This window comes from Anopheles stephensi, chromosome X, assembly GCF_013141755.1.
Source record: "Anopheles stephensi strain Indian chromosome X, UCI_ANSTEP_V1.0, whole genome shotgun sequence".
Classification (NCBI taxonomy): domain Eukaryota; kingdom Metazoa; phylum Arthropoda; class Insecta; order Diptera; family Culicidae; genus Anopheles; species Anopheles stephensi.
Window position 1 is genome coordinate 11,943,909 of NC_050201.1, and position 26,025 is coordinate 11,969,933.

General features: G+C 43.0%; 1 protein-coding gene and 1 long non-coding RNA gene across 5 annotated transcripts in view; one reads left to right on the top strand and one right to left on the bottom strand.

Annotated features, from left to right (window-relative positions):
* Window positions 1-9,437: 9,437 nt before the first annotated feature.
* Window positions 9,438-26,025, top strand: part of LOC118507848 (carbonic anhydrase-related protein 10) — a 56,993-nt gene continuing 40,405 nt past the window's right edge. For 3 of the 4 annotated variants that reach the window (XR_004905722.1, XR_004905723.1, XM_036046984.1), the window contains exon 1: window positions 9,438-10,050. The gene's annotated coding sequence lies outside the window, so the exon portion shown is untranslated. The remainder of the gene's footprint in view (window positions 10,051-26,025) is intronic. The other variant, XM_036046992.1, reaches the window with a different exon arrangement.
* LOC118508189 lies at window positions 21,867-25,690 on the bottom strand. The gene is made up of 3 exons (XR_004905746.1): window positions 24,032-25,690; window positions 23,851-23,961; window positions 21,867-23,769 (listed from the first exon to the last, which is right to left on the bottom strand). It is a non-coding gene; the product is annotated as an uncharacterized LOC118508189 (long non-coding RNA).

The window sequence follows — 26,025 nt, forward strand, 5'->3', positions numbered from 1 at the left end:
CATAATGTGGCGAAGTGCACCTCATTCAGAAGCATGGACTTGTCCCAAAGGCAGACGGTTGCGAAGGAAGCTAGGTTATGCTTCAGCTGCTTAAGAAGAGGACATTCTATACGATTTTGCAGAATGCATGGCAGATGTTTAAACTGCAATGGAAGGCATAACACTTTATTGTGTATCAAGCAGGGAGAGTTTCCAGTATCAACAAGCTCAGAGACATCAGCGCTGCCAATTAGTGCGACACTTCAGGACAAGGTAGAGAAGCCACAAAAAACCGTCTGGTTGTCAACAGCTCTTATTTTGGTAGAAGGGGTTAATGGTTCTACGATTCCTGCACGAGCCCTCCTGGACATGGGAGCCCAGTCTAACTTTATGTCCGAAAGATTGGTTCAGCAGCTAAAACTAAAGAAGGAACGAGTTCACAAGCCGCTGTCAGGAGTGGGAACCGTTGCATTGACCGCGAACAATTTGGTTTCGACAACTGTCAAATCTAGAACAACCACATTTGTTAAGAGGCTGGAGTTTTTAGTACTGGCAAGGGTAACAGCTAACTTCCCATCGAGATACGTGAAAGTCGAAGGCTGGAATGTTCCATCAGGATTGGAATTGGCAGATCCATCATTCTACCAGCCTGGATCAATAGATCTTTTATTGGGGGCGGAAGTGTTTGCCGATATGTTGAAGCAAGGTCAGATCAAACTCGCGCCCCACTTACCCAAGCTACTCGAAACTCATCTTGGATGGATAGTTAGTGGCACTGTGTTTGAGCATCCTAAAGGAAGTATTGATGAAGCCCATATTGCGTGCTGTGCTGTTGAAGACGATAGTTTTGATACGGCAATGAAGCGGTTGGTGATGCTGGAAGACCTTCCAACAGAAAGAATTCGCTCAAAGGAAGAGGAACAATGCGAGCGCAGCTACCAAGAAACAACATACCAGAACGAAGAAGGCAGATACGTGGTTCAGCTGCTCAAACGGTTCGATTGGAAGACACTTGGAGAATCCAAAGAAACTGCACTGAAAAGGTTCATGGCTATGGAAAGGCGAAGAAAATCGGACTGCAGGCTCGACGACGCTTACAAAGCCTTTATGAAAGAGTACCTTGATCTTAAACACATGTCATATTTGGGTACGTATGCAGAAATCGATACAAATAACTTAAGACCTTCTTTCTTTCTTCCACATCATGCGGTTTGGAAAACGGACAGCACCACCACTAAATGCAGAGTTGTATTCGACGCATCATGTAAAACAACTTCTGGTCGGTCCCTGAATGATGTGCTATTAACCGGTCCGCAACTACAAGACGACGTTGTATCGATACAGCTGCGATTTCGGATGAAACTAGTAGCTGTAGTGGCAGATGTGGAAAAAATGTATCGTCAGATACTCGTGAAGGACTGCGATAAGGCATTGCAACGAATTTTGTGGCGCAGCGATGCTAATGAGCCGATAGCAGTGTACGAGTTGAACACGGTCACATACGGCACGGCCTGTGCTCCGTTCTTAGCCATCCGAACCCTGCAGCGAATCTTTGATGATCATGGCACCAAGTTTCCGAAGGCAATGGCATGCAAGGCAGATTTTTACGTCGATGATTTGCTGTCCGGTGCAACGACAACACGTGATGCACAAGAAATGGCCGGGCAGTTAAATAAGTTACTTTCGTGCGGAGGATTCAGTTTAAGAAAGTGGGCATCCAATTGCCCAGAAGCGCTGAAAGATATTCCGGAAGATCAAAGAGCAACCAACCCACAGCATGAATTGGCAGCCGAGACCAGCTCTATTTCGACGCTTGGATTATTGTGGACACCTGAATCGGATATTTTACAAGTCCAGGTTAAGCTACCGATACAGGAGAGCAAATGCACGAAACGACAGGTGCTAGCATGTATTGCACGTATCTACGATCCACTCGGCTTCATAGATCCGGTTAAGATGAAGGCCAAGCTTTTTATGCAGCAAATTTGGATGTTGAAGGGAACAGATAAGCGCGCTTGGCCATGGGATGAAGAACTCCCGGAACAGTTGGCTCGAGATTGGATGTCATTTTTTATGCAGCTACATCTCTTGGAAAAGGTACGCATTCCACGGGTAGTTATTCAGAGTGATACGTTATCGATGCAGTATCACCTGTTCTGCGATGCATCAGAGAAAGGCTACGGTGCGTGCTGCTACGTTCGAAGTGTCTCGACCAGAGGAGAGGTGTTAGTTCGACTGATGATTTCAAAATCCAAGGTGACACCGTTATCTCAGAGGATGACCATTGCACGTTTGGAGCTCTGTGGCGCGTTACTGGCAAGCAGATTGTACGAGCAAGTAAAACAGGCAATTGGCCGCGATGAGCCTACATTCCTGTGGACCGATTCGATGACCACTTGGCATTGGATTCATTCCCCTCCAAGTCGGTGGAAGACATTTGTTGCGAATCGGGTTTCGAAGATTCAAAACCTTACGGAAGGAGCCAGCTGGAGACATGTGCCTGGAGTGGTGAATCCAGCCGATGTGGTGTCTAGAGGCTGCGATCCTGCAACGTTTATGGAGTCAACATCATGGTGGTCGGGGCCAGAATGGTTGGCATCGACAGAAGAAAATTGGCCAACAGTACCGGAGTCTAAGACTCTGGAGACGGGTGAAGAACGTTCCAACGAGTTAATACTTTCTTCACTGGATGAAGAAGGATTTATTGACCATTTGTTCACCCGTTACGGATCATACTCAAAACTTCGCATGGTAGTTGGGTACTGTTTGCGGTTTATACATGCTTTGCGAATGAGAGTAAGCAGCTCAAAGGTCCAGCCTAAGTTTGGTGAGGGCCTTTCAACGGCAGAACGGCAGCAGGCAGAATGGGTATTGTGTCGATTGGCTCAACGTAACTCGTTTAATAGAGAATGGAAGGATTTAAACGCCAAGAAACCAGTTCATCGAGCGTCACATCTTCGAGGGTACCAACCATTCATCGACAGCAATGGTTTAATTCGGATAAACGGCAGATTGCAACATGCATCTCTATCACCTGATGCCAAACAGCCCATAGTGATACCGAAAAAACACCCGTTGGCAATCCTGTTAGCTGAGTACTACCACCGGAAAAACCTGCATGCTGGTCCACAGATGATGCTTACCAGAATAAGGCAACGATTTTGGCTGTTGGATGGACGATCGGTGGTGAGAAAGGTATTTCATCAATGCGTGCGCTGTTTCAGATGCAAACCTAAGGCAGTCACTCAACCGATGGCGAGTCTTCCGAAAAACAGAGTGACTGAGGCGAGACCGTTCTCTGTAGCTGGCGTCGATTATTGCGGTCCTGTTTGGGTGAAGGCACAATCGCGGAGGGCCGCCCCTATAAAGGCTTTCGTTGCAGTATTTGTGTGTTTTAATACGCGTGCCGTCCACATCGAGCTCGTGTCGGATTTGAGTACACCAGCGTTCCTAGCTGCATTAAGGCGATTCGTATCGAGAAGAGGCTTGGTATCGGAGTTATACTCTGACATCGGTACGAACTTCAGGGGAGCTGCGAACGAGCTACACCGCCTATACGAGCTGCTCAATTCTCCTGATGACCGAAGGGAGATCTCATCTTGGTGTGCCGAGAACCAGATATCGTGGAAGTTCATCCCACCCCGGACTCCACATTTTGGCGGATTGTGGGAGGCTGCAGTGCGTTCTATGAAGCACCATTTGATTCGCGTCATCGGAAATGCGTCAATGTCTTATGAAGACATGACAACGTTGCTATCGGAAGTAGAAGCATGCCTTAACTCAAGACCTCTAACGATTCTTTCTAATCATCCCACAGATCCAGAAGTACTCACCCCTGGACACTTCCTAACTGGCTCGCACCTCCAGCATGTCGTAGAGGTTGATTTGAAGGATGTACCAGAAAACCGTGTGAACCATTGGCGCCTCGTTCAAAAACGACTACAACACTTCTGGGAAAGGTGGCGTTTAGAATATATGCAACAATTGAATGGGAAACACAAATGGGATTGCATTGCGACAAAAATTGTGCCAGGAACAGTAGTATTGTTAAGAGAGGATAATGTAGCACCTATGAAATGGCCATTGGCGATAATAACAGAGGTTTACCCTGGTAGTGACGGCATAGTAAGAGTGGTAAAGGTACGTACGGCTCAAGGCAATGAGATTAAAAGACCAACTGTGAGAATCTGTATTATACCGAATCAAGAACGACAAATGGCACACGATGGAAGTTAGATTAAAGTTTGTACATAGCATGTTCTAAGGTTAGGAATAAACGCATGAAGCTAGCAATTATTTCACGAAAAGGATTACAAGCATGCGAGGTAAAATTAATGAATTTTAGGTGGTCGGCATGTTTACGCCTAAATGCATGCGATTTTGTTGCATGCCATAATACGTGTTTGTGAACGGTTGTAACAGTATTAGTGTAGGCATAAGATAGGATAGGATTAAGAAATATTGTAAATATAGATAGAACCCAAAACGCATTCGACCAGAGCAGACGTCCCCCCTTGAACAGCACATCGAACCATCCGAACAAATCGACTCAATGTTATGTTACCGTCCGAGAACGCCGTGCAAGTTAGAGACCAGATTTTCTCGTCCTTGTGCGACTGAGAATAAGAACATAGACCCCTTAAGCCCAAATGACTGCTCATTATTGAGGAGAGAGGTTTTTGCAACGTGTATTGCGGATTGCTAAATGTATGCACCGTATAGTGACGAACAAATTTTGTCAGGAGGGGCCTTCTCGAGTCTTTCACCATTTTTAGTTTTATATATTGCTATTTTTTGTAAGTAAATACGGTCTGGCCTTGTATTGCTGTATTTATTGGTAGTTCAGACTGGACTAAATTTTATTGACGACGTTAAAAAATTAAATAGAAAATTTTAACAGATTGAATGCATTGCAGGAGTGAAAGCATGATCACACTAATCACAGTGCAGTCATTAATCGTAGTGCAGTTTTCATATCCTATTTTCTCAACGCCTAGAAGTATGCATTGTGTCTTCTATTTCCAAATATTTATTAACATCTCAGAAAGATCTTGAGTATTTGGTTTTGAAAACGCTACATCAGCCTGCCCAGTTAAAAGCATTAAATGTACAGTAGATTGCATACATTCGGGCATTTTATAATAAAATCATCACTCTAGAGAAATATTGCAGACCTCCAGAGAAAAAACCCCCTACAATATTGAATGCCTTCCTTCCACTAGTCACTTATCTTACAGATGTAAAGACACATGTCTTAACAGGTCTTCTCGTATACGTGTTTGTGTGTGTGTGTTACCACTTCAAACCAACTGTTGTATTCATATTCATTACGTACATCTTGTAATCATCGTTTGATTGAAGAATGTCCTGAACACAAAAAACACTTTTCCACCACCAGAACCACCGAAACCATGCTCACACCATGTTCGGCCGTACCGTACCGACCATCCCGAGCTTGTATCGAGCATCTGTGTGCTTGAAGAAGGGCAAAGAATAGAACGAAAGCAAGCACAACCAAAAAAAAAAAGAAAACAGCACCGTGCAGCACGGTCGGTGCTCGGTTCGGTGCCGAATAAGCATTTAAATTTTATGTCACGTCTTGTTTGGAGTGTCGGATTTGAGGCTACCGATTTTATTTTGATTCTTCCCAACCCATCGCACCAACGTCACCTCCTGCCTGCTCGTCACTGCCCACCGAGCCACGCAGAGAGTATCGGTCGGATGAACAGCTTGCACGTCACTGCTGTGGGTTGTTGTTGTTTTTTTTCTCTTTTGTTGGTTGGCTTTCTAGTTGGAATTTTAAAATCCGCTACAAACAATCACAGGGCCCGCTACGTCAGCATTTCCGTGCTGAAGATGTCGGGAAATGTTTCACCCATCCACACACACACACACACACACACACACACACACACACACACACACACACACCCACACCGATAGGGAGACAGTTCGATTGAACGGTGTGCAGGTCCTCTTTCGGATCGGCCCTCAAGTCGACACCCTCGGCGGGGCGCTTGAGTGAGCGCACCGATGGACAATGAGGCGGTAACGTGGGCTGCCGGCTGCAAAAACTCATCTCGAAAAGCTGCCGAACACTTGACGGAAGCATCCGGAAACCGGAAACCGTGGGTTAGCTAGATAGCCAACTTGAAGATTGTATCGCTTCGGCGAGATCGGGCTGGATACGTCGGCGGAAGGTGTATAGGGTGGTAGGGCAGTCGAGTGGTCTAGCGGGCCTACACACGTCACCTCAAGCGGTACGTGATGCGCGTTGGAAAGTGTGTTTATAACGTAAGGAAAGCTGGGAAACGTTCGGGAGGATCCGAAGCAGGGGCCCGAAGACAAAATAAGGTTATCTCGCGACTAGGTCGTTGGACCTGGATGGTGAAGTTGCTGCCGATTGGGTTGGGTTGACACCATTCAGAATCGCTGACCTTCTGGTGTGAGGCGAAGAGTAAAGACACCCTGCAGCAATTCGCCACGGTTCACCAACTGGCAGACTGGCATTATCGGTACACTGAGATATGATTCGCGCAAGAGAACGAAGAATATATTCGAAGGACCTCCGTGTGATAATCGCCTGCGGGTATGATTGACTGATTTGTACACTGCAGTGTGGTCGGGGCCGATGGTTGGTTTGCTGAATGTAAAATGAATTCCAATTCCAATGAAGACAAACAGTACAGGGAGTGTGGGGCGTACGGTGAAAGCTCGGGAGCCGAGCGAATCCTGCGAGCGAGGAGCAAAAATTACCTTTTTATAAAGCAATGCAATTCCAGTGCTTACCGCGGGAAACCTAACGGCTGCTGGTATCGGTGGGGGGGGGGGGGGGGGGGAAAACACAAGAACGTCGAGGACAACAAAACCAGGGCACAAAACTGACAAACCGTTTGCTGAACAGTTCAAATTACCATATTGATGGAAAAAATATCAGCTTGATGATGAAGTTTTCTTCCCGCTCATTGGTGCACGTTCATCGTGGTGCGCTTAGAATGGATAGATGAGCTGTGCTCGGTGGATGACGGCTTGCTCCACCGGTAATGCTGCAGCTCGCCAGTTATCGAGTGTTTGCCACCACAAGAAAGTGTGTAAGAGCAATCAAAACGCCGTGACATCCGAGAAGCCGGGCTTTTGCTTTGTGATGTGAAATAGCCGTTGTTCTCTAATAAGATCCAGCCGTTCCGAGACCCGGTATGCAATGACAATCAATCTTTTCCCAGCCGTTGAACAAAACTAAACGAACCAATTATTACGGGGCAAACAGTTCGCTCAGGGAGTCCAGAGTCCTGGTCCAATCAGTGTGATAGTCGACCGAAAGTCGATATAAAAACTTTAGCGCTTACTTAAGCAGTGATCACCAGTCAGGTAAGGGAGCACTATTATTTGTTTGTTGGTTCATCACGATTTGAACGCAAAGTTTTGCTTTGTTGCCTGGGCCATTCTTGTAGGATTAGGTTGAGTCCTCAGAGATATAACATGCCTACCGGTAATTGGAATCTGGCTTTTGGGGGGTTTTTCTACCTGCCAGGGTTCTAAAAAGGACAAAGAACAATTCTCTGACCTCTACAGAAGTCACCAACAGGTCCCATTAATTCTGCCCACTTCCTTGGCACTAGTGGACATTGGGGTGCGCCAAAAAAAAAAAAAATTGAAATTTCACTCCCAATGGAAATATGGCGGATGAAGTACTTCACTTTGCTCCTTGATGGGACCGTTTAACCTTATTGCTAGTTTATCGTCCCTTTTTCCTCCCTAAATCGAACTGTCCAACCTCCCGCTCAGGCACGGGAGCGCTGCAGCAGGAAATGAAAATAACAAAGTTGACGAAACATTTCGACCCTCGGACCTTTTGGCAACACTCTTTGTTTCTCCCCGTCTGTATTTTTGTGTTAGTTTTGTCGTCTAAAAACGCGAAACAACGGATGGTGCTCACAAAAAAAACTCCACACACACACACACACACACGAATAGTACAGATGCAATGAAAATAAAATAGTAAAAGTTTCTTGCCCTCATCTCTTGCAACTTGTGGGACCAACTCCTGGGCCATGGTTTGATGACCGACAATTATCCGTCTATCTCCAGGAAACCGTTCCGCATACGGTTCCGACCGGCTGCGTGGCAAAACCACACAATCGAAACCTCCGGATGGGAACCTGCTGCTAGGGACGGGGCCCTTTTCTCCCAGGCTGGACATTCACGGTGGTGCCGGAAAAGCAAAACGCGTAGATGCGATTTAATCTACGCGAAATGGTTTCACTTCGAAAATAGAGAAAGTTTTTGGCCGTCGATGGGTGGCCAACCGCGCAACCCATTAGGACGACATCCACAGCCAGGGCGAGCGCGAATCATCATCAACACTCTCCAACCGGGGGGGATCATCCGTACGCGGTCATCGCCATCTGTAGTGGAAGGGGGAGGGGGAGGGAAAGGAAGGAGAAGAGTATGGGGAAAGGGCAGCCAATCCAATCAAAATTTTAGCGATAGCCACCGAAGACGCGATGGCGAGCGTTTCGGAACACGGAACACATGCGAGTATGAAAGAAACTAGAAGCACTCTGGTGAGAAGGAATGAGGAGGATGCGGAGGAAGAGGTGTGAGCTGGAGGATATGTAGCAGGTGGGATTGTCGTGTCGGCACCAATAATACAATTGGTGGTCAGGTTTAGATGATTGCGGCAAGCCACAGCCTCTACACCGCTAAGGATCTACCCGATTGCATACATGCAGGCGCTTGCCGAACACGATCACGATCACTTGCACATCAACAGCGCTTAATAACCGATTTCGATTAACATTGTTTCCTCGCTCCGGACTCTTTGTCACAATTACGTTACAAGCATTATGTCGACCTAACCCTACCAGACGAATCTCTCTGTAAATGTGGCTCGAAGAACGCCTTCCCTCCGTACGGCAGAACGGTAGGCGAAAAAAGTGGAGACTGATTTGGGACCTCAGGGAGCGAACCTTTTTGGGCTGTTGTTGCCGTGCTGTTGTCCACCGTGCTCGGTGGCGGTTTTGTTGCTGTTGTCCCTATTTTCGGGGCGGTATCTTGAACTTGTACTGTTCGCCGTGGGGTTGGACTCCTGCCCGTGCAAGGCACGTACAAGGCGTGTGTGAGGACGGACGAACCGAACGCCTCTGAACGTCCTGAAACACGAACCACAGCCGAATTGCTACACGCCGGTTCCGGATAGGCTCGGAACCGCGCGTTCGTGGCTACGTTCGTACGGCGCCGACGCGGAACCGAACAACCGAGCACGAATGCTTGGTTCGTGCTTGTTAAGCTGCGAAACAGCTGGAATGTCCGAACGCACGAATCGGACGAAAAACGAACGTAGCGGGCCCGAACAATCCCGTGGTACGTTCACTGCCGGCTGGTTTTTGGCCGTTTCGTATGAACGTATGGCGGCAAACGCACGGTCCAGCCAGCAGTCAGTTGTTGTTTGACTTCTGTTGTGGCTTCTTGTTGGAGCCCAGCCGAAAACCGGGCGATACGACGTTCTTTCTATTCGGTAGTGGACAGGTGCACGGTTATCGATACATAAGGGCACGCGTGATCGAGTGTTATCCTGCAGTGAGATTGATCAAATCAACGATCAAAAAGAGGTAGATTGAGGTTTTTCTGAAGCGCTATCCTCCTACGGACAGAACTCGTTCGAGATCTTGATCATCGATTCGACCGGGTGTTGTTTGCGAAGATCATTTGAAGCTTACAGTTTAAGTACGGAACGAAGAAAGGTTAAAGATGGATGCCTTTAAATTTCATCAAGTAGATAAGCTACTCCTATTGCAGGGTTTGAAGATAGCAACGTGATCTCTTTCTCTCGCTCTCCAGAGATCCATAGTCAATCATAGCCCTGACTTCCTTAAAAGTGTGCCATTCAAGAGAAGTCAACTAATATATCATCTGTGTTGTGTGTGAATATTACCGAGTGCACTTATGAAACACTATCGACAGCGTAGGACATATCCGAAAGCAGACGCGTCAACATCAATCAATCAGTCTAGTAGCGATTGATTCCCTAGACGATCTTTCACTACAAAACATGCATTTACGCGCGACAAGGTAAGCGAAAAGCAGCAAACAAGTCAAAACAGTGATCATATTTTTTGTGTTTACTGAAAGTGTTCTACTCTTCTCTTATCGTAACAAAATTGGTGCTGTTATGTGAAGCTATTTTCCTCTTGTGTTTCATTAAGAACCTTGAAAGTTGATAGGGTTATGTGATTAATTAAACAGTACAGATTGCAAAGTATTGAAAGGATTGGAAAGCGTTCCAATTCCTTCATCCTCTGAAGTTGTTATCAATCAAATGCTGATAGTTTGACACTAATACATCCGTTAAATAATGAGGTTTGTTTACTATCACTTAGTTATTTTTTGCCAAAACAGTCTTCAGACAATTTGAAGTATAATAACAATAATTTAATATGTGTTACTGTTTTTACAAAATATCAATTTTTAAAGCCTATTAAGTTTAAAAGAGATGTATCAACGGAAAATTTGTATTTAAATTAAATTGAAAAACTGTATTTGTTATAGTGGAGTTAAGATTATCAAAAATTACTTGTACAAAAACAAAATCAAATTTTGCTTAATAAAGGTGATCAGTTATGGCAGTTATAAAGTAGCTATTTGATCGACGATGCTACGGCACGCTCGACGCCTAAATGGCTGCAATTTTTGAAGTATTTAAATCTCAAATAGAACCACGACGGCCGTATTACTTAATTTATGGAATCGAATAAACTTGGTTACAATTTCAAATAATTTGCCATTGGTATTCTATTTGTATTTTGTAACTGACGAATCGATAAACCAATAAGGTATTTTTTTGCATTTTAGACATACATTTATACATTTTTTTCAAGATCACAAGAAAGTTTTCAACGGGAAGATTAATCATTGAAAGCATTTTCAAGCTATTGGGAGGAGAATAAATTGCCGTTAACGATGAGTTGTTTCCTTTCTTATTTTGAGACGATCAGTAGACAAATATTACTCGTACGGACTAAGTGTAATAGTATCGCTGGACTGAAATTTCAACGTGATTATTGCTTTTGAAGCAAAGTAAACTAAAACAGCTAAATATGTAAAGTTCTATTGAGTGAAATGTGCCTGAAGTGTTCATTGAAAATTTACAATTAAAGAAGAGACAAGTGTATTACTTCCTTGAACTTTTTTTGACTTGAATGAGATGCCCAAATGTAGGCAAAGAAGTAGAAAAAGCATATTTAAGATTGTGTTTTAATTTAGTCGCAGCGCAAATATTGAGTTATCGAATTTACGTAAATTTATTTAAGCAAAAGTGAAAAAATTACTCTTCTCGAAGGCTAATAATAAACTAAAGAATATTTTTTGCTTTAGAAAATGTATGTCTTTTACTTGTATTCGTCAACACACGCGGTGTTGTCAATACGGCGCCAAGCCGTCTTACTAGAAATAAATTAAAAAAAAATTATGTCTTTTGTAACAAAGTGCAAAATATTTATTCGATTGGAAAGGTGTGGTCATATTGCTGAAGTGAAATGTGTTCGAATATCAAAATATTCAAACTAAACGGCGCCTTTAAGTAGGCAATAAAACACAAAAAGCAACGCTTCTTCTTTCGATATGTAACTTTCGTAGAAAAAAATATCAATTAGTTTATCAGTGATTAGAAACTGTAGTATAATATTTTAATAAAAAAATAAATAAAAAAAAACAATTTTAAGTAAGAAGTGTAAGTAGAAAATGCTAGAAAAAAAAACAAAAGAGTGTCTGAAGGAAGGCAGTAGCAGCACAGAAAACAGTTTATTCCTTTAATTCAAGCAGTGACTTCTGAAGCACATTTCGAGTTGATTTAAAGTTTGGAAAGTATTCAGTGAGAGATATAAAATTCAATCTTCATGAAAGCAAAAAGTGTTCAAAACAACAACAAAAATTAAACAAAAGTGCGCCTGAAAGTATGCAATAATAGAAAAAAAGGTCTTCGTCGTTATTTTTATTTGTGTCTCAAGCAGCAATTTTTTTTTTAATTTTTCGTCTTAATAAATAAGAAATAAAAAACCCAATCCACCGGAAAGTTCAAAAAGATCAATGTTTTCAAAAATTAATATAAAATTGCACTTAAAAGTCATCAGTCATGCAAAAAAAAGCATAACTTTAATTTTAAATTATAATTTTTTAATCTTCTTATTACGCATGATTTAAAATAATCTTTGATTTAAACCAAAGGATGGAAAAATTTCATCAAAAAGCAAAATAAAACCATTCAAAAAGTTGATAATTGATCAATATAAATTCTAAATTTCTTATAAAAGAATAAGAAAAAATTAATCATCTATCATTTGATGCAAAGCTAAAATGTTGTGCCCAAAATAACCCATATCACGTTGGCAAATGTCTGAATTTACTAACAATAGGAAATCTTTTTGGCATTTTAATCTCCCCATTGACTTACTTAGTAGAAAGCATTAATCAATTCAATCAAAGTTTCAAACGAAACGCTCCACACTAATTAAAGGGAACCTGTTTAAACTACCCCTTCGCACTCCGCCTATGTGTATGCAAGCCGCACCTCGTGTACAATGAAAACGACCACGCTTTACTCCCTGTAATCCCGTCCTTGGGTAGGGAAATGGCAACGGTTATGCACCGAGGAAGCACTAGTCAAATTGGTAGGAAGCCGATACTTTCCTCCCTAAAAGAAGAAGAAGAAAACCCTCAAAACTCCACAGTTATGTAATTATGTGGTATGAGTGAGGTTGGCTGTGTCCTATGCCCTTATGCGACTGGTTTCACCAAGAGGAGGTGATCAGGCTGTGCCCCAGTACACCCATAGGGGAAAAATGTGAGAAAAACAAGAAAACAACACAAATCTCAACGGCGAGCTAGAGATATAGGAAGGAAATTTTCGGGGAGGGCAGCAAAAAAATCAACAACACACAAAAATAAACACAAAAGCTTCTGCTCGGTGCAAAAAAATGCTCCAAAACGCGCAAGAATGTGCATTCATTGGTAGCAGGTATACGTACACAAGTACTATGTTTGTGTGTGTGTGTGTGAGAGAGTATAAATATATGAAAGCATAAATTCCTCGTCCAGCACATATGGCAAATGGTGCACGCGGGTGCATCATTTCGAGCGATTTTCTGTGCACTCGGGTGGGTTTTTTGCTGCTGCTGCTGCTGCTGCTTCTTTCTTTAAACCACCCACCCTTTAGAGCTAGATCGCGTTGATAAAGGGCACGAGAGGGCATGTACGTGTGTGTGTGTGTTTGCAAGGAATCCCACATAATCGATCCCGATCCCCTTTCAACCACCATTCATCCCACCCACCCCTTAACTAAACCACATTTGCTGGTGCTTTCGCTACCTTCGACTGAAGAAAATTTCGTATGTCCAAAATCGGTTCTCAACGCAGCAACCGGCACCGAAAGGTTCAGAGTGCAGCCGAAAGGTTTAAAAGTGTTTTTTCCGCAGACCATTGGTTTCCAATTCCCCAAACTGGGCAGGTTTTGCTGGCCGCTTACCGAAACGAATTAAACCACACGAAGCCGGCCGTGGGAAAGCGTTGGGAAATTGGTCGAAAGGTTGGGCCAGTGCGAACGGTGCAGTGTGGTGTGTGTGTGCCGCGAGGGTGAAACATTGGTGAAAAACATTCGGTAGTGCATCGGTGGGCCACACCACCACCCAGCTCCAGGAAGTTGTGTTAAAGTTCGTGATTGTGCAAATATGAAAGAAGGGTTTTTGCTGCACTCTCCGGGAAAGCTTGCCCGGTGGCTAGCGGGGTTTTTTTTCTGCTCCTTTCCTATAGTGACCAAGACGGAAATTAAAGGATATGTTGCGGGGGGAGAAGAATGGAAGGAGGGCAGAGGAGGAGGAGGTGGGTGCAGTTGATTCTTTTTCACTGGAGAACGTTTATCCTGGCAAAGCGCATTATGTTGATCAGGTTCGCTTTATTTTCGTATCGCTAAGGAACTTGACGCCTTCCAAATGGCTTTGTTGCTTCGGGTTGGCCCGTGTGGGAAGGATCAGCGTAATAAATGATAGTTTGATTTTATCTCGCTATAAGAGCTGTACGAGGTTTGTTGTATTGTTTAATAAAGGATTGGAGAAAGTATGGCTTTTCTTATGACATAACACGAGGAAATCGTAATTAGCTAGTTTTGTACATGGTGTTGCATATCTTTATGCGGTTTGTACCACTGGTGTCTTGCAAAGCACTGTTACTTAGAAGCGCACAATAATAAGAATCTTTTGTTTAAAGAACGTCGAATGCATGAGGATATGACGATTCTAAGAAAGCAATGGAAATTCTATGGCACAAGAATTATTATACAAAAAAAGCATACTTTCAGGCGACTGAATATCTTAATTCACATTTGGGATCACATTGAATGCTAGTAAATACAAAAAATCGAATTAAAGATCGGTAAGGGTTCATTTCTTTTAAGATTATAATCTAGTTCTAAATAGTTAATTGCATATACTTAGGCGTTACGAGGTATCGAGACCTTACTGACTGCATTGGTTTTTTAATGCTCCTAGCTAGAGCAGTCCTTTTATTTTATTAGTATTTTTAAGGGAATATTCTGTAATTTTAAGATATTTGTGGTGGATTCTAACTGTATCAAGCTAGCAAGAGCCAAACGTCAAAATGCTTAATGGACATTGAGTATTAAAATATTTCCTTCAATGTAGCAAAGTTTCAGGCATTTGAAATAGTTACTCTAGGTTAGAATTGTTGAAAAAATACGAAGATGTAAACTGTGTGAAAAAGTTAGTATATTCAAGATTAGCAGGTATTGCATAAATTTAGACGTTACTTAGAGAATAAGTTGGTACTCAATGAAGTGATTAACTAAAATTCTAATTGTAATAATCTTTCATTTAACATAGCAAACCCGATCAGGCAGAAAACAGAACACGAGATCAGGCCTCTTGATCTGATAAATAATCTGTACGATTAAGATGTTCAATTAGAATAACTTTACCCACAACGTGATTAACATCTGCAGTGCTTTGGAACTGAACAGAGCTTTTTTTAATCATGAGGAACGGTCTGGCCGTATTGCTATAGCTTCACAGAGCTATCGACTGTTAAAATAAATAATGCGTCTGGAAGGAACTACAAAATATCATATTGAAAATAAATTCATATTCAATCATATTACCATAATTTCTACTTTTAAGGAATCTTTTACTCCAAGAATGATTATCCAACGCTTGGAATTATAATAAGAGTATTAAGAGATTCGTATGTTTCATAGTCTAGAGCTACATATTTTTGCGTTACAAAGGCTTATAAAACTCAACATTTCAAGTATTTACAAAAAACACTTTTCAAGTCTTAGCATACTTCGAGGTGTTTAGTTATTTTTTTATTTGTATTTTTTTATACATAAAGGACGACCTTTTCGTATTGCTCTACTTTTTATTTTTATTATTCAAAAATAAAATATTACCTAAGTACACTAACTTGTGTGAGCAGAGATTCTAATTTAATCGTAAAGGCAACAGTAAAGAGCTAGTTTTGCAAAGTGTATTGCATAGCGCAAGGTGTAGTATTTAGGTCATATGCATCAAGATAATACATACTGTCTGTTTCAAGCCAGATAAAATTTAAAGTTCAAAAAACCCTGTGTTAATTTTAAATAATCTGATATTTCCATTGCCTACCTTCAGGCGCATAACCGATTGTAGATAAATAAGGGATTAAAATCATTCCCATTCGATTTTGTAATGTTATGCACTAATTTCTCGTGCATCGCTGCTTTGTACTTCATTTGACGTACGCAGCTGCTCACATGCGTTGAACCAACGTCGACAAACTGTCACTTTCACCAACGAAAAGCATCGCGTCAGCCAAGGACTAAAATTTAAATAAATTCGCTTTGCTGCTCGGTGAAAACGAAACAAGCAAAGGGAAACACGACGAACCCATCGAACCCGTAATCGATTTATATCGCAACAAATGTTTGATGTTGGTGTGTTTCTCCTTTTGAAGAATATTTCCACGAAACGCAGCTTCTTCGTCGATTTGATGCTGCACCATGCACCATGCCATCACTCCAGCAATGATGCTGATTTTATGTTTCGCCTTTTTTCTCCCCGCCCTTTTCCTCTACCAGATTTTGTTTGCAATAAAATATTTTTGATTCCAAGCAAACCGGTACATCGGATCGCACGGAATCGACAAACAAATCTCTCGACAGGCGACGGCGGCGAACGATGAACAGGCAACGGCGTATAACGACGAATAATCATAAATACATTCGTTATTTGCATTGCATTAGAGATTCACCATTTCCAGGCGATCCCGGTATTTGTGCAATTTGCGCCCGCCAGTCGCAAGTGGACGGCATTTGTTGCAAAAAGGGGTTCGATTTTTCGATTAAACTATCGTTTGTCCGGGACCAGTTCGTCGGGCGTGATGGATGCCGACGGACGGATCGATACACCGGTCGCACGGATCGCGCGCTTTACACAACATTTGCTTTCGAAGGAGACGGTGTGCAATAACGCTCAAGAATTGCTTGAGATTGAGAAGTGATCCGGTTGGTTGGATATCTGTATCCCGACGCCCGGCAGAATCTGGGCCAGCAGCGAAGAAGCGAGACCGAAAAACGCAAGCCCTCTAGTTAAGTCGAAAGCTAATGAGGGCAACAATGATAATTTAACTAACATGTTGAACTGTTCCATTCCAACTCCGGGCCAACTAGCAACATTCCGGAGCCGGGCAGTGTAGATGTGAAGATTTTCCATTTAGCACGACGCTAGTGGATGGAAAAACTGTTTCCATTTCAAGCGCCCTCCGAACACGGTAGCTTCAGCGAACTGTAATTGAACTGTTGGAGATGAGAAGCAGAAAAGCGTCACCGGGAAGTCGGAACAGGTGTGCATCTGCTTGTCCCTATTTATGTTACTACACCTCCTCCCACCATCCCTCCACCCCATCGCCTTGTCTTCCTCCTTGGCACAGAGCACCGGTTTAAACGCGGATGATGAGAAGAGATTTTTCTCATTTTCATATTATTATAGAACAAATAATAAATTTCATTCCATTTCTCTTGCCTTGCCTGCGCCTAACGTTGGTTGGGATGAATGGATGCGTCAGGTGGAAAAAGACGAGGTGGAAACAAGCAAAAACAAAACCCCCCACCCGACTTGGATTTTCCATGGCCATTTTCGATGGGTTGAAGCGGATCTCTGGATCTTCGCATCGCAAAACTGTGTCCGATCCGGTTGCAGAATCCAGCAGGGAAAAACACAGCACAGAACCGGAAGCTTTGCTTTCCAAACGTCCGGTCTGGTCGCTGTGTTGTTTATGTTACGGTTGTACCCATTTCACCGTGGGACAGACCCGAAAAGCAAAACAAAACAACAACAAAAAGTCACCCTGTCTGGTTTGCCTGATCCGTCTGGCTCTATCCGGTCCAGTATGATTGTCTCGTCCATCTTGTGTGTTTGTGTGTGTGTGTGTCCCCTAGAATTGACATTTTTCATTTTTTAACTTATTTTTGGTTTTTGAATTCTCCATCATTTTGACACTCGCTTGCTCATTACTCGGGCCCATTGAGGGTATTTTTTTCTGGAGCGACTGGACTCATTTAAGTTGGACCTTTTGATTAGAGTTGTGGCATAATGTTTTCACTGTCAATGTGTGTGTGTGTTTTTTTTTGTGCAAGAGTGACATACGAACCGATTGACGTGCGCGTGATTTGAATTTGATTTCAGGCGCCTGTACGGCTGCAATAAGCCTGACAAGAGCATCAAATGGTAAACCAGTACATCACAATACCTAGAATTAAAATCCTATCACATAATGAAATGACTAGGAAAAGCAGTATGAGGTGCTAATTTATTTAAAAAAACAACTAGAAAAACTGAATGAACTTATCATCGCATTTTTTTAATTAAACAAGGAAACAAATTTAGTACTAAACGTGTGTTTAAACATAATGCAATTTTAGTTCGAATAATGTCTCTTTGTTTCGAACGGTCTTTTTCTAAATGATTTCAACATTTCAAAACGCAATGCTACACCTCAACATCTTAAAGTGCTACTGCTCTATAAAATGCCCCTTTGAGTATGCAATTAGTGATAGTTTGATGAATTATCTTTCTATAAATTAGATACGAGATTTGATTATAATCAAACTTGTTTATTATAATCAATATTTTTTCACCAAATTAACGCTAACCAACGCTTCTAAATGTATGCAACTGACATTGTACCCTGGGCATTTCAACATCATAATTAAAAATATATTTGTTATTTTAATAGAAGTCGTCATTTTCCTATTTTTCAATAAACAAATTTGCTTGATTTTCATTAAAATCTATTGTTAGAACAAAAATGAATATTTCGATTGTTCTACAAATTCAAAATTCTTAAAAAAACCCTAAACGTATGCAATTAAAGATGCCTCAACAATTTAAGAATTTTATCAAATCCATATTACAGATCGTTTCAAATTTTATTGAAATGTAATAAGTTTAAACTCAGAAGAAAACCCTCTAGATGTTTGCAACTTGAGGTAAATATTAAGAATTTTAGGGAATATTCCGCGTCATGGTGTATATGATGTCTTCATTCCCTTTTTTAAACTTTTAAGCATTTTTCAGCTGAATTTTCTAGCTTCAATTCAAGTTTTTGAATCAGATACTCAAACAAAAAATTTTTTTGGAATTTGGAGCTATTTTGACAATGCTTCCCAGGAATATCTTTGCTCTAGTAAAAAAAAATTACTATATAGATTCTTTAGTATTGGATGTTTTTGATGTGCTCAGAGGACATTCGACAAAATTTGAATTATTTTTTAGAAGTCAGTAGATTTTTTTTTAATTACAAGAATAGTTAATAACTAAGAATAACCCCTAAATGTATGCAACTTCTAAAAGGTTTAATAGGCTATAAAGAGAATTTTCTGCCATCTATTAATTCTTTATTGAATTATTTCCCCTTGAATATTTAAATAAAAATTACTCACGTTTCTGTGATTTACTTGCAACAATGTTAAAACACCCCTAAATGTATGCAGTTAAAAATGCATTTAGCACTCTTTTTCATGACACTCTCTACTTTTCATTACTTTTTTTGATTAGCTCATTATCACAAACCTTTTCAACTTATACGAATACTATCCACGCTCTCTCTCTCTCTCTCTCTCTCTCTCTCTCTCTCTTCAAAATTACAATAAGAAAGGTAGATACATTACAGTGTAAACAAGGTGAAACCAAAATATTTATCTTTCTCACTTCTGTTTTTCCTTCACGGTTTGCCTGCATGGCTCACTTACACTAACAATACGATTAGCAGTGAAAAAAGCACGATTCAAGTGAACGAGGTTCTTCGCGCTTTGAAGCAGAAAATAAAACAAACGTAGCAAATAGCAAGAAAAACCCCCGGGCAGTGCTTTTGGTTTTTTTTCGTTTCGAAAAGGTAGCACAAAATTTCAAATTGTGATACAACTGTTAGTTGTATAAAAACAGACACACACACACACAGAACACGGTGTGGAGTCTTCATCATCTGGTTCTGGTTCTGGTCTTAAGCAAGCAAAAACCTGCTATCATTTACGTTCTCATCCCATTCAGCTAGTTAGTCATCTAGCCACAGTGCAACCTTTGCCTCGTGCATCCCGTCGATGTGCAGCATCGGCAACAAACCCCGCAAGGGATGTTTGCTCACCCGGAATAAACGGGTCATACGAGGAGGAAACAAACTACCCGGGGAGAAAAAATATAGAAAAAGAAGGAATCGACCAAAAACCCTCCCCGTACAAGCTCGTTGAACGGCAGTATCATCCGAAAAACAAACGACATCTGGTAGGTTCTGAGCTGTCGGAGAAGGGTGAACAGGGGAGTACGAGAGGGTGAGAAAATAAACTAAAGGCGAAAACTTTCAATTCATTAGCTGCACTGAGTGTACTTGCAGAGCTTGGCATGAAGAAGGCAAGAAACAGCCTACCAGCCAACGGAACTTGCAGAGACACTCTCGTTGCAGGTGTTAAGTTTCAGAAGAAAGCGCACCTACCGTAGGCGTTGAGTGAACCTGCACGGTTAAATATCTATTCAACAAATTATTTCCCTTACGCTCGGGAGTGGAAAGGTTTCTATTTATGTGTGTGTGTGTATGTGTTTCAGTTGCGATCGCTGACAGATTGTTTTGGGAACGGATTTTGTGGAAAGGCTTTCCCTTCAATGTCATTACCAAGAGCAAGCAGAGTCTTGCACACTGAAAGCAAATAGGAACTACACCTACCACCCCACATAAAGAGTGGGGAAAAGGGAGAGAGAGAAGGGGGCCAAGAGCACTCCACACAGCTAATCCAGTAAATGAATGGGGCTACTTGCAACATTTTCTCCAAATGAACCCTATCATCAATATTGGTCGTTTCGTTTGGCCGCCATTTTCCCACTCGCTGTTTTGACCACTCGCAGGTCCAGGTACAGCTGCAAATTCAAATATTCAGCCAAAAGTATTTCTCAAGCACAACTGCTTCTTTCGGGCACTTGCTCACACACACACACACACACACACACACACACACACAGCATCCAGCAAAAGGTAGCGTTGGTGCGGGTGTCCTCAGCTAATCCGCTTAACTTTTCACCAACGTCCGACCGCTCCACACTGTCCAGCACCTTTGGCCTCCGCAAGCCCGCAAGAATATCCGGTTGCGTTTAGAGTTTCAACAGCGATTTGAGTTCCACGCCAACGAAAAAAAAAAGAAGAAGGAAATAAACAAAACAAACTCAGAGCAATTTTAAAACTATTGCCACACAGCGAACCCTCTTCCAAGAACGATTTCGGTGCTGAGCTTGGAGCACCAACGCTCGGGGTGTCACCGTGAGGCTTTGCCGTGAACGTTAATTTCCAAGTCGATGTCGATCCTCGCAGAAGGTGCACCGGGCACCAAAGTTTGGTGAGTAGCGGGAACCACACCGTATCGACACTGTTGCCCGTATTGTGTGTGTGTGTGTGCGTGTTTTTTGCTGTTTGCCTGGTGCCTGATGCCACCGTTCAGTGGATGGTGGTCCCGGGGTCAACCGGAAAAGCAATCACCAGCACGTGAAGTCGGCGCTAGGCACTAGTGGCAAAGTCAGCACCGGAAGCAACTATCGTCGCGATACACACGCATACATATACAAATGTCAATTTTTCACCATCCCCAATCCTAACCCAACTCGTCCATCCCGGACAGGCAAAATGGTGGCGAAGTAGGCGAAGTAACAGCTTTCGCCATGTTGTTTCTTTTTCACACTCGCTCTCCTTTTTTTCACTATTTTCATTTTGGTTGTTAGTATTGCCGATTAGGCGTTGGAGACGGTGAATTGTCCAATAGCAGTGTCCTTGCGAGCTTTAGGTTGTAGCCTGAAAGTTCGGGACCAGCTAACAGGCAAGCGAGAAGAAAAAAAATATGACGTTGAAGTTTAATTCAATCATCTGTATGTATACGGACAGGAAGCTCATTTGATGTTTCCCGGGTACACTGCCACGAAGCGGTGGTACTACGACTAAACGTCCTCCACCCAAAACACAGTCGCAAACACCTGTCGTAAGTGGTGCAGATTTTCGAGTAATTCGATTAGCTGCAGCACCATCGAGATCTCGGTACGGTTCGATAGTTTTCGCCCTGCCGTATCTGTGTGTGAGGGCGCGTGACAGCTGTATTTGACAGAAGCGCCGTGAAGCGTCGTGGGCAAAGTTTTAGTTGGTGAGATGAAATGAAGCCATATTGTTTTGTTGCTTCCTGCTGTGCTTACCAACTATCTGAAGGTATGAGATTCAAAGCTGGCAGAACCTGTCAGTACGGGAAGGTGTTTGATGTGTATAGTGGATGTGTTTTGAATAAGATCCTTTCGAGAATTGCACACCAAAAATGTTTGAAGTTGAGGTAGCTAGTAGAAAATCTTTTATTTGACGGTCTATGACAGATCTGATATATCTAGAAGGCGTTGACATTAGGTTTGACGAGTTTTTGGGTTTGAGCTTCGAAAGATTGTAGTTTTGTTGGTTTGCTGTTTGTGTATGAGAAGTTAAGGAAGACTTCAAGGATCCGTTTGATTATCTGCAAATATTCTTCTGATTCTCCTTCTTATTTGACACTTCAATCGTAGAAACCCGTTTGCTTCTCGTTGATCTCCATTCTTAGAAGCGCCGTAAACTAGTAATGTCTATATAACCAGGTTAAGTCAAGCAAGTGATCGACTATCTGTTCTTCAATTCAATTTAGGTGTTGCTTTTCAGGTAGCAACGTTGTTTTTGTCTATATTGATAGGTTAGGGAGTTCAGATTAATTTGTACATTATATCCGCTGACGTATTCTTCTATGAGTTTGGATATGCTTATTAATTTCTCTATCTATGGCAGAACTTCGACTCTGCCATGCCAGAACTCTTTTTTCGAAAGACAGAACCTCAGATACAGAGCATACTACAATCGAGCGTTCTGTAAACTTCTCGTTTAGTTTTTAACTATCCCTCTCTCTTGCAAGTGAAGTTGTTGATAGTTCTCCGGGCTCCAAGCTCCAGGTCAAGCTCTTATTACACTTTGATTGAATGCTACTACACGCTGCATATCTTAAAGAAGTTCGCATCAAAAATATCATACCGGGAGAAACGATTGAAGGTCTTACCACAACCGATGTAGACAAAATGCCATAATCTTCCATAACCCTAACGAACTCTTGCTGAACCCCGTAACTGCAATTAACCTTTTTTTTGCTCGTCTACGGTTTCTTCGCCCAAGAGGTTTGGTGTACGCCTTTCGTCTCACTGCTCGCCTGGTCTCACTGCTGGTCCATTAAACCCTGGTACCGGTTCGATCCCACCACCAACGCCCATACTCACCTTACCTGCGGACATGCGGATAATGCGGATCGGAGTTGTCTTCCGAGAACCGATCAGAGCTCTTCGATTTACCATCCGAAAGGTCCGAATTATTATTGAACGCTCCGATCGTTTCCTTTTGCCGAAAATCTATTGCATTGCGTGGGGGAGGGGGGGGGGACCACGATTGGATCCGGCGGAGACCGGAAACACGCACACTAGCTCGATGCAGTTTAGATGGTAAGCGGATTAGGTGAACTAGAAATGCGTCTCATTGATTGGGCCGCAGGGTAAGGTAGCAGTGGAGTGGAGGTCCTCAGCATCCCGCCCGAAACGGAAGGGGATTTTAGGGAATGCGATTTTTTTTCTATCTCTCTCTCTATCTCTCTACGTTCTCTTCCCATTTTCCTCACCGGACCAGACTGCGCTCATGAAGAACTCCCCGAGCACACAACCCTAAAGACTCACCCGGAGGCTGATGTTATGGAAATTTTTTCGCTCCTCCTCTCACTGTCTCCAACACACGCTCTCGTCCCGGCACTCGTTTTGTCTCGATCGAGGCTATAAAAACCCCTTAGCTGCTTGCAACCCATTGATAGGGAAATCCTGTTCGCCGCACGGTGCACTCGCACCGGTGCATCAGCTTGTAGTAGTCGGCTTAGCAGGCAGAGGCAGGTCCTGCGAGCCATTGCACTAAGCGTATTGAAGGATGCGCATCCAGGGCAGGGAAAAGGGTTCACATGTAAAATTGATGCATTTTCGACGTTCTCGTACAGCTTTTTTCGGAAAAATCCTTCGTTTTTCCCCAAATCCGGCACTACGTGGTGGGCGAGGGTGTACGCGTCGCTAGCGTATGCGAATGATGGTTGGTGATGGTTGGCGGTAGTTGTTGTTGTTGTCAGCGGTTACCAGAGAGGTTTTGGGAGAGTGCAGAGGAATCAGAGTAGTACATCATTTTGGACAACTGAACATGGGAGACATAAAATAAAAAATAAAACCCCGAGATTGTAGGAAAAGTAACTCATAATCCTATTTCGGTATTTACCTTTTGCATTCTATCGCCTAGACAACGATAGTCACAAATCATTTGTTCCCCTATTCACGTTGTCTAGGCGGAGGGTGAGTAAGTGTGTGAATGCGCATCAAAAGGAAGAAGCTTGATGCAAGAAGAATACTTTGTCCTATGTAACTAGCAGTTGGTAATAGTCTTAAATGCCACTACTTACCTCACTGCAGAGACTTACACGGTATAGACCGGTAGATGGCATCAGACATTCCTTTCGCAACGCAATAAACTGTCACTTCAATCGCTCAGACACGCATCAGGAACAGGATATTGGGGGAGAGGACAAGAAGCTGAGCAGCGATAATTGGCTGGATCGAGTGTCGATTGGCTTACGGCATATGATATCAATCATCGTGAATATTCCATTCTGCCTTTTGTACAGTCACCTGCATACAGGACGCTGGATACGTGGAGCACACGGTGACCCTCAGACGCATCATTGTCATCATCGTCACACCGTCACGTCAGTCATACTCTTGGGTGAAGTCCACCACCAACTACTCAACGCGTGCGTCGGTCACGATTGGAAGCATTCTCAGAAAGGTTCCCAGAGAGTACGAGACGAGTCCGTCCGGGTACGTCAGTACACGATGGTTTTACATAAAATGCACATAAACATCCTGCCCCCCACACACACACACACACTCACACGGTACGTTCGGTGAGCTGCCCGTCACGCTGGCGTCCCAACCAGCCATGTTGGGCCGAAATAAAACCGCGAAACGGTTTTGTGTTCTGCATTTCCGGCACTGTTGCAAAAGACTGGAGCACTGGTTCGAAGTAAAATGTAAATCGTATCGTTCCTCCACTACCTGCAAACCTCTAGACATCCCACCCGATGGAGGTCTGAATTGCGATGTACAAGTCCAGATAGGCGGACCACTATTAAAAGCACTAATAGTCCGTGTACGGTTGAGTCCGGGTCGGGCTCGACCGGGACGAGACGCTTGCCGACGGGAGAGCGCGAGTACTCTGGCAGTCCAGGGTACGTGTTTTTCGTAGTTTCAACTTCAAGTACCTGCGCACGCCAAACAACGTCAGATCAGCGGCACATCCACGCTCATCGTAGCGCTCGGTTGCGAAGTGCGTGCCGTAAAGGGTGAAGTGTTAGTGATACATCAGGTATCGATATCCGGGCGACCGACACTAGCGCTCAAGGCGCCGCCGAACACCTAACCAACAAGTCATGCCCGGCATGGTACTTGGTGTTGTTGTTGCGCTGCAAGAAAAAAAAAAAGTCCCGGACTAGCCCGTCCGCATCCGAAAAGAAAGCGATATCGATGGCAAACTAATCAACGATGGAAAACAGCACATGCGAATACCCACACACACACACTCCCACACATCAACAAAATAGTACTATTTCATTTGTAATTGAACTCGAGATAATCATATTAAATTATCTCTCCGAGAGTCACTCCCATTCGATTGCAACTGGTGCACTTTGTCGGTTCGGTTCGGTGCAAAACTTCATCGTTCAACTTTTCTAGCCTTGCACAGCAGACCCACTCTACACTACCACTACCTCGTTCGCTCCGATTCCGATACTACTAGCTGCCGGTTTTTGCTTGAGCGCGCGCGGGTATGGATCTGGTCTATGTGTGTGTTGGCTTTCGATTCCGGTAAGCAAACACAGTCCGTCTGTTCAGGCTGGCGAACTTTTTTTTTTGCTGTCAGCTTGCCGGGTGTACGTAGCTAAGCTTGCTAAAATATTTAAGCAAGCGTATCAGCAGTCTGTGTTGGTACCGTACCAGCAGGTGCAAGCGGGATAGCTATAGTGCGCATCGCGCTCATCCTAACGAGCGGGATTACGATAAAAACTTGTGCGATCGCAACCGAAGACGAACGAGAGCGAGAAAAAGAGAGAGAGATAAAGAGAGAGAGAGATAAAGAGAGAGTGAGAGAGAGAGATCGTAGGATACTATTTACTAAAGCACTAAAAAAACCCGGACGAATGCTCTAATTGTCATTCATGCGGTGCGCATCTGTCCAATGGAACTCACGTTTGTTCCTGTGTTCTGGATAGCAGCCTCTTTCGCTGCTTAATCAGTGTAAAAGTGCTCGTTAATGATTAAGCATTTTTCGTTTGAGGTCCGGACGAATGGAACAAGACAAAAAAAATCTTCTCCTACGTATATCTGCATTTCATACTTG